Source organism: Chrysochloris asiatica, unplaced genomic scaffold (genome assembly GCF_000296735.1).
Source record: "Chrysochloris asiatica unplaced genomic scaffold, ChrAsi1.0 scaffold00030, whole genome shotgun sequence".
Classification (NCBI taxonomy): domain Eukaryota; kingdom Metazoa; phylum Chordata; class Mammalia; order Afrosoricida; family Chrysochloridae; genus Chrysochloris; species Chrysochloris asiatica.
Window position 1 is genome coordinate 23080113 of NW_006408548.1, and position 7938 is coordinate 23088050.

Here is a 7938-nt window from a genome sequence, read left to right on the forward strand (position 1 = left end):
GGTTGTTTTGACGTAACTTAGGATTTAATTTTGGCCTATTTCCTCTTTTGTCTGCTTGTCCCGCTCCACAATCCCTGTTCAGGCCTTTTTTTGTAGTTGGAAACAGTTCAGGGCCGGCTGTGGCCATTTGGCTTTAATTGGAAACTGTCTCTTTAAATTTCGAGGAGATCTGTGTGCATGCATAGTAGAACCCTATGAGGGTGGGGCTGGGGTGCCCACTAGCTCAGGCACCCCTATAGTCACCCAAATGGAGGTGCGTAGACAGCAAGGGACCAATGAACAGCTACCAAAAGAAAAGAATGTCCACACCTTTATATCAGTGGTTCTGCCAGGTGTCTGTGGCCACTCAGATCCTTCCCCCGCTTGGTCTCACCCATGATGGCGGCTCCTTGAGCAGCTGAGCATTGTGGACTAGAAAGCAATGGATTTCTTGCTTCTGCCACGAATTCCCCCAGCTGTGAGCCTTCCAACCTTCTAAGTATTCCTTTATATGTGGCTCAGAGTTCTGGGACCATCCCCTGAGCCTCTTTTGTTGGATATTCTGTGTTGTTTTTGGCGGAGCTCTCTGCTATACGTCCACCCGATCCGCCATCTTGTTTGTTCTAGCATAATTATTTTTAAAATCATTCATGTTGGTGTGTACCAATAGCTCATTCCTTTTCTTGCTAAGCAATATTTCAATGCATATATAAATAATAATTTGTTTATTCATTTCACTGTTAATAATGGGCATTCAGGCTTCTTCTAGATTTTGATTGTAGCAAATAATGCAACTATGAGCATCCATGTATCAGGGACTTAAAGATACATGATTTCACTTTTTTAGGATTGGAATTAGATGATCATATAGTAAATGTATCTTTAACTTTGTAAGAAACTACTATACTATTTTGTATAGTGGTTTCCTTCCATTTCATGAGAATTATCTTTGCTTTATATCCTCACCAACACTTGGAATGGTTAGTTTTTTTAAATATCCTAGTATTTTCCTGCTATTTATTTCTAATTTAAAAACTATCAATGTAGTTTTTTTACTAAATTAAGGAATATGCAAAAATGTTAATGAACCTTTCTTTAGGTGAAAGGTTGTTAAGAAACAGAATATTCTTGTGTCTTTAAGTTTCATGTCCTATTCCTTAATATTAATAAAGGGTTCTTTTATGAGGCACAGCATTAATTGGAAACTGCCAAGAGATAAACTTAGCAGCATCATTATGGAGCAATCTCATATTAGGTGCTTCCCAATGTAATGCAAATAAAGTAAACAGTGCCAGCTGTTTGATTTTCTTGCTGAAAAAATGTTTTTCTTGCATTAAATCAAGAGAAAATAATGATATAAATCCTGATTCTGAGATGTCTTAGATACCACAAATGAGTGGCTTTGAAGAAGATAAATATATTTCCTTTCAGCTCTGTAGGCTAGAAATCCGAATCATGGTCTGAATGTGTGTCCCTGTGTCTAATCTACTCTTTCTATATTACTCAGAAATGGTTAGGTTTAGGACTATCCTACTTTCCTATGACTTTATTAACACAAGAGAAAACTCTTGTTTCCAAATAGAGTCATATTTAAAGGAAAAGGGAATGGGGTTTGTACATTTCTTTTTTGTAAGTGTAACTCAATTTATATTGTGGCGTATTTTACAATATAGCTAGATTGATCCTAAAAAGTTTCAACATTCTGATATGAAAAGGAAAGATGATGGAAAGAGAGAATAATTAAACAAATGTGCCAAATCTTGACAATTGTTGAATCTAAATAGTATATAGAAATAGGTTTCCAAGACTGTAAATCATTACAGGAGCAGGTAGCCTTATCTTTCTCCCATGACATGACTGGTGGGTTTGAACCACCAACCTTGTGGTTATCAGCCCAACACTTAACCTACAGTGCCACCAGGCTTCTTAGTACCTTTTGCGGGTACTGGGATATCCATTAATCATATTGAAACCTGTTTTAGCCCTTTGCAAAATATGAATATCTAACCCATTTTCCTGCCTTTCTGTTCAGGCCCTTATATAGTCTGTGCACATCATTGTCAATATCACAGTACATTGGTACTTTTTTGAAATGTATGCATCACTATATTCCCTATAGTTCTTAGATTGGTGTCTTTTAGTTAGAAAGAACACAGTGGATGTTTTAGACTAAATATAAATGTGAAGTATGAGAAAGTACTTAGCATCATGACTTTCCCAACATTGGCAGCTCTTCATTTGAGATATCTGAAACTGCCACTATTTTTTACTTTATAATACTTTCCTGAAGCCCAGAAAATCTTAACTTCTAGCATAACTGTGAAAGGAAAAGAAAAGAAAAACAAAGAAGGCCATTCATCAATACACATGTCATCTTTTTCAGGACCTTAATTAAAATTAATCTTTGGGCTAACATTTAGATTTATTTTTCCCTGTTTTCTTTTTAACGAAGAATAATATGTTCAGGATTGTTCATATATAACATTTCATTTCTTGTATCTTCTATGCCATTTTGGAGAACTATTCTCATATTTTGAAATCTTGGCACAGAAAACATTTGAGTCCTAGAATTTAGCACTGTGTAAGCAGATATTTCACCTTGAAAGGAGGATACTCATTGCCTTACCACATTAGGCAAAAGTCTGATGAATTGAAGTTTAAATGAAAACGCAAACGAACTCACGCTTACTTTTTTGTTATAAAAAAAGACCCCAACTTTATTCTGAAATTGTTTAAGAAGCATATACAGAAGTATAAACTTGTAACAAATGAAAAGGAAATCATAATCTAAATAGCTATTCAGCCTACTGTGGTTGAATTTGCAGTAATGGAACCACACCCACAGTGATCAAGGTAGTAGATTGGAGACACAACTATATCAACATTATGAGTATGCATAACTTTGAAAACAAGTTTTCTTTGTATTTTGGTCTTAAGTGGTTGCAATAAACATACCACCACCTTTAATTCTAATTTGTCTCTATCTTTCTGGTAGAGACTCATCCTGATCACTTTCATACCTAGTCTTGAGTCCCTAAATTTCTATGCCTGATTATGTAAAAAGAAGAAATGACTAACAGCTTTTTTGCTGCCAATGTTGTTGGAAAAGTCGACCATGATTGATAGTGATGAGAAACCAATCTTCTTCTTGCTGTGGGTGCGGAACCCAGTGCTGAGAGCAACCATAACAGAACTGCCAAAGGAAACACTAAATCTAACAAATATCACACATCCTTCCTATTGGGACCTGGGTTGTCAAACCCATTTTATGTACTGCTGCTTTTTCTTCAACCTTGGAATTTCTATGTGACTGGTGCTGTAGGATAAGCACAGGAATGGTAGTTGCAAGGTTGGCCATTCAAATCCACCAGGTGCTCAGTGGGAGAAAGATGAAGCTTTCTGCTCCTGTAACGATTTACATCTTCATAGGTCACTATGAATCAGAATAGACTTTATGGCAGTGGATTTGGTTACTTTAAATTTTTAAAGTCACTTTAAATTTATTAGTGTATAAAAACACCTTTAAAAGAATTGTTGTTGTGAAGTGCTGTTGAGTCAGTTTTGATCCATAGCAACCCTCTAAAGGGTTTCCAAGGAGTAGCTGGTGAGCTTGAACCACTGACCTTGAAGTTCAAATGACTTTGCAGCCAGACACATTAGCCCAAAGTGCCACACCAGAGTATTTAACATTATATTCCTCAAACACAATGTCGTTACTTCCCCTCCACGCCCCCCACATAAAAATGCAAACGTTTTTAGAGGAAATCATGGTTCACATGACTTTAATTCAGTTGTTACTGAGTGTGAAAGTATTATAGATCTTTTTTGATAAAAGAGATATTGAAAACAGAAATATCTTCAAGGGTCAGGAAAAGAAAATGGAGCTTAAAAGTCAGCAAAAGAAAATGGAGCTTAAGAAAGATGAACAAATTTCAAACTATGCCAGGTGGCCACTAAAACAATCAGAGGACATAACATTTACATCATGATTCATTCCATATTTGTTTCTGCTGTCCTGATGTGATGCTGTGGGTTAATGCACTGGACTGCAAAGTCAATTTGAACCACAAGGTTGGTGGTTCAAACTCACCAGTCATTCCTTGGAAACCCTATACAGGGTTGCTATGGGTCAGAACAGACTCAACAGTACTTAACAATAATATGATACCAGTTCATGATTCAAAACATATCATTGAAACCACTTGTAAGGACTTCTACATTCATAAAAATGTAGTATTTTGGAGTTTACTCCTGGGGAAAAATGGTTGTATGTAGGACCATACACACTTTATATGCAAAAACTTTGTTTTAATCACTTTTATATCCTCAGGGGAGGGAGCTCAGTGGCTCTGGAGGTAAACACTGGATTGCAAACCACAAGGTCTGCAACTCAAGTCCATGATCTGCTCTTCAGGGGGAAAGATGAGGCTTTCTGCTTCCACAAAGATTTACAAGGTCTCACTATGACTTGGAAACAATTAGATGGCACTTAACAACACTGTATTCTCAGGAGGTACATAACAGAAGTTGTATTAGACTTTAAATTACGAATACTTGGTTTATGGAAGCCTATGATTTACAGTGGAGTCCTAAATCTATTTTGAATCTTGATATAAATTCAGCCTCCATTGAGTTCATTCTGACTATTAACTAGCTATGTAAATAATGTTGTCTTCAAGCAGAGTGTGTTTGAAGATAGATTATTATGATTCCCCTAAGGAACTCTGGTAGCCTAGTGGTTACGAATTGGGCTGCGAACTGCAAGGTCAGCAGTTCGAAACTAGTAGCTGCTCCGTGGGAGAAAGATGAGGCATTCTGCTCCCATAAAGATTAACAGCCTCGGAAACCCTGTGAAGGGTCGCTATGAGTTGGAACTGACTCCACAGCACATAACACCACCAACAACAACCATCCCAGGGAAGGGCAGTCTTACTCTCAGGGGCTTGCTTGGGTGTGCCCTTCATGAAAATTGGGATGCTAGGGCCAAGTAGTAGCATTGATGGACTTAAACATGGCAACAGTAGTGAGGTTGGTCCAGGATTGGGCAGGGTTTCGTTCTGCTATGAATAAGGTCATTATGTGTCGGTACTGACTCGATAGTACCTAATAACAACAGGGCGTCATGGTCAAAAGTCATGCCCTCACCAAGATGGCCAGAGGGCCCCACAACCAATCCTTTAAGCATTTCTAATCTGCAATAATGTATGTTTCCCAGTCATGGTCTCTTTCTTGCTCTTGTCATCCAACCTGAGACACTGATGGGCTGATTTGTAATTATTCATGATTTTGTGATAAATGCCCTTTGTTTTCTATGGTCTATAATTGGCAAATGGCATGAGCTCTTTGAACAACATTTATGTTCAATGATCTTCAATTGAAGGTCTCCCACATCCAGATTATTTGTCATTGTATTGCTTTTGTCCTGTTTAAGACTTAATAAAGGGGTCTCTACAAACTTTGGGACATACACACAATGGAATACAATGCAATGTTGAAGAATAATGATGAATCTTTGAAACAATTCAACAGGAATGAACTTGGAGGGTATTATGCTTGCTAAGTGAAATAAGCTAATCACAAAAGGATAAATCTTGTACGATACCACTGTTGTAAAAACTCAAGAAAAGGTGTTCATGCTAAAAGAAACATTCTTTGATGGATACTAGGAATGGGAAAGAAGGGAGACAAATTCACTTGCTAGTGGGTAGACATGTCAAATCTGGTGTTTTGGAGGGCAATATACGGGAAGGTGGAGGACAGTATACAAGAAGAGGTAGACTGGCAGAAGAATGATGAAGGCAGGTGAAGGCACAGGAAGGTATGCAAGAACTAAAGGTGATAGAAGTAAATAGTGGTATATGCACAACCTTGAAACAAGCGTTCTGTGAATCGATACATGGACAGAGATCCAGGTTGAATGGGTATGCAAGGAAGAGTGAGAGAATATCTACAAATATCTAAAGGTTTGAAAGAGGATATCTGTACATAGGTATTTACCTTTCCTGCAAACAAAAATATGAAAGTGGCAGAGTATATAGCAGGCAAAATGATGAAAATTTCTTAGATATTATCAAACATCCTAGGACAATGAGTTGCTGGGGGTAGGAGTTCAGGACCATACACTCAGGGGACACCATGATCAATTGGCATAACGTTGTCCACAAAGTCTATGTTGTACATCTTACTTTGGTGAGTAGCATTTCAAATCTTAAATATGTTCTACATCCTACTTTGGTGAGTAGCATCTCGAATCTTAAAAACACATGAGTGGCCATCTAACGTACAACTATTGATCTCTCCATGTGTAGAAGAAACATGAGTGAGGAGAATTGTAGATGCTTGGAATCAGTTAGTACAATGGACTAATAGAACATGTGAACATAAGTCTCCATGACTCTGAGATCAGAAGAATTAAATGATGCCTAGCCACTTACATGAAGAAAAACTTGGCATCAGGACTGGAGGAAGACTCATTAACAACCTTCGATATGCAGATGATACAACCTTGCTTGTGCTGAAAGTAAAGAGGACTTGATGCTGAAAGTAAAGAGGACTTGACACATTTATTGATGAAGATCAAAGAGCATAGACTTTAGTATGGATTACATCTCAATGTCAAGAAAACAAAAATCCTCACCACTGGACCAATACACAACATTCTTAGCAACAGAGAAAAGATGGAAGTTGTCAACGACTTCATTCTTCTTGGATCAACTATCAATACTCATGGAAGCAGTAGTCAAGAAATCAAATGACATATTGCATTAGGCAAATATGCTGCAGTGTTGAAGAGCAAAGATGTCAGACTGAGGCCTAAGGTGCACCTGACTCTAGCCATGGTATTTTCAATAGCCTCATATGCATGTGAAAACTGGACAGTGAATAAGGAAGACCGTAGAAGAATTGATGCTTTTGAGTTATGGTGTTGGAAGAGAATATTGAAAGTGCCATGGGCTGCCAAAAGAACCAATAGATCCGTTTTGGAAGAAATGCAGTCATCCTTGGAGGCCAAGATGTCTAAACTTCTTCTCTCATACTTCGGACATATTGTCAGTCTCTGGAGAAGGATATCATCTTTGGTAAGGTGGTGGGTCAGAGAAAAAGAGGAAGACCCCCAATGAGATGGATTGGCCAAGTGGCAGCATCGATGGACCCAAGTGTGGCAAAAATAGTGAGGTTGTCCCAGGATTGGGCAGTGTTTCATTCTGCTGTGTTTAAGTTTGTTATGAGTCATTACCAACTCGGTGGCACCTAACAACAACAGACAGACAGATATATAATGTGAACAATAACACTAGTAAGCTATGAGCACCATGGAATTGAAGGAATTGCAGTAAATGAGATGAAACAAAGTGTATGATTTGTTGAATGTAAACCTGATGATCTTCTCTGTAAACTTTCACTCAATTAGCATTAAAAAGTTTATTTGAAAAACAACAGTAGAACACAAAAGCAAAAGAAAATTGTATTTGGGGTCTCTTTTGCTCTAGAACAAAGTTCAGTAATTTTAAGAGAAATGAATGAATGAAACAGACATATTTTACTTTATAGGTTCTGTTTTAGGTCCTCTAATCCATATTCCCTAGAAAGCCTTACCTTGCCAGTTACCAAGGAGACAATTCTTACCTGAAAACTTTCATGATGGTTGAGAATCTCCACACATACTCAACTTTATTAATGGGGCATCATCTCTAGTTGTTTCAGCCTGAAATTGATAGTTTTTCTTTCTTTTTTTAGGTGGGGATAGTCATAGAGTACGGAGTTAGGGTTAGGAGAATGCTTAGGTCTAGCCTAGACCTTGCGCTTAGTGTAGTGTCGGGGTGTGGCTAGGATTAAGGCTAGGGTTAGAAATAGGACTTGGTGTGCTTTTAGGGATAAAGTTAACTTTGTTTTTATTTACTAAATATTTTATTTCTTCACTTGGAAGTTTTGTAACTACATTATTCAGTTTTTTTGTTT

At 37.6% G+C, this 7938-nt stretch overlaps 1 pseudogene; it reads right to left on the minus strand.

The window, feature by feature from the left end:
- The window catches only part of LOC102832457, a 37059-nt pseudogene extending 29440 nt beyond the window's left edge, over positions 1-7619 (minus strand).
- Positions 7620-7938: the final 319 nt, after the last annotated feature.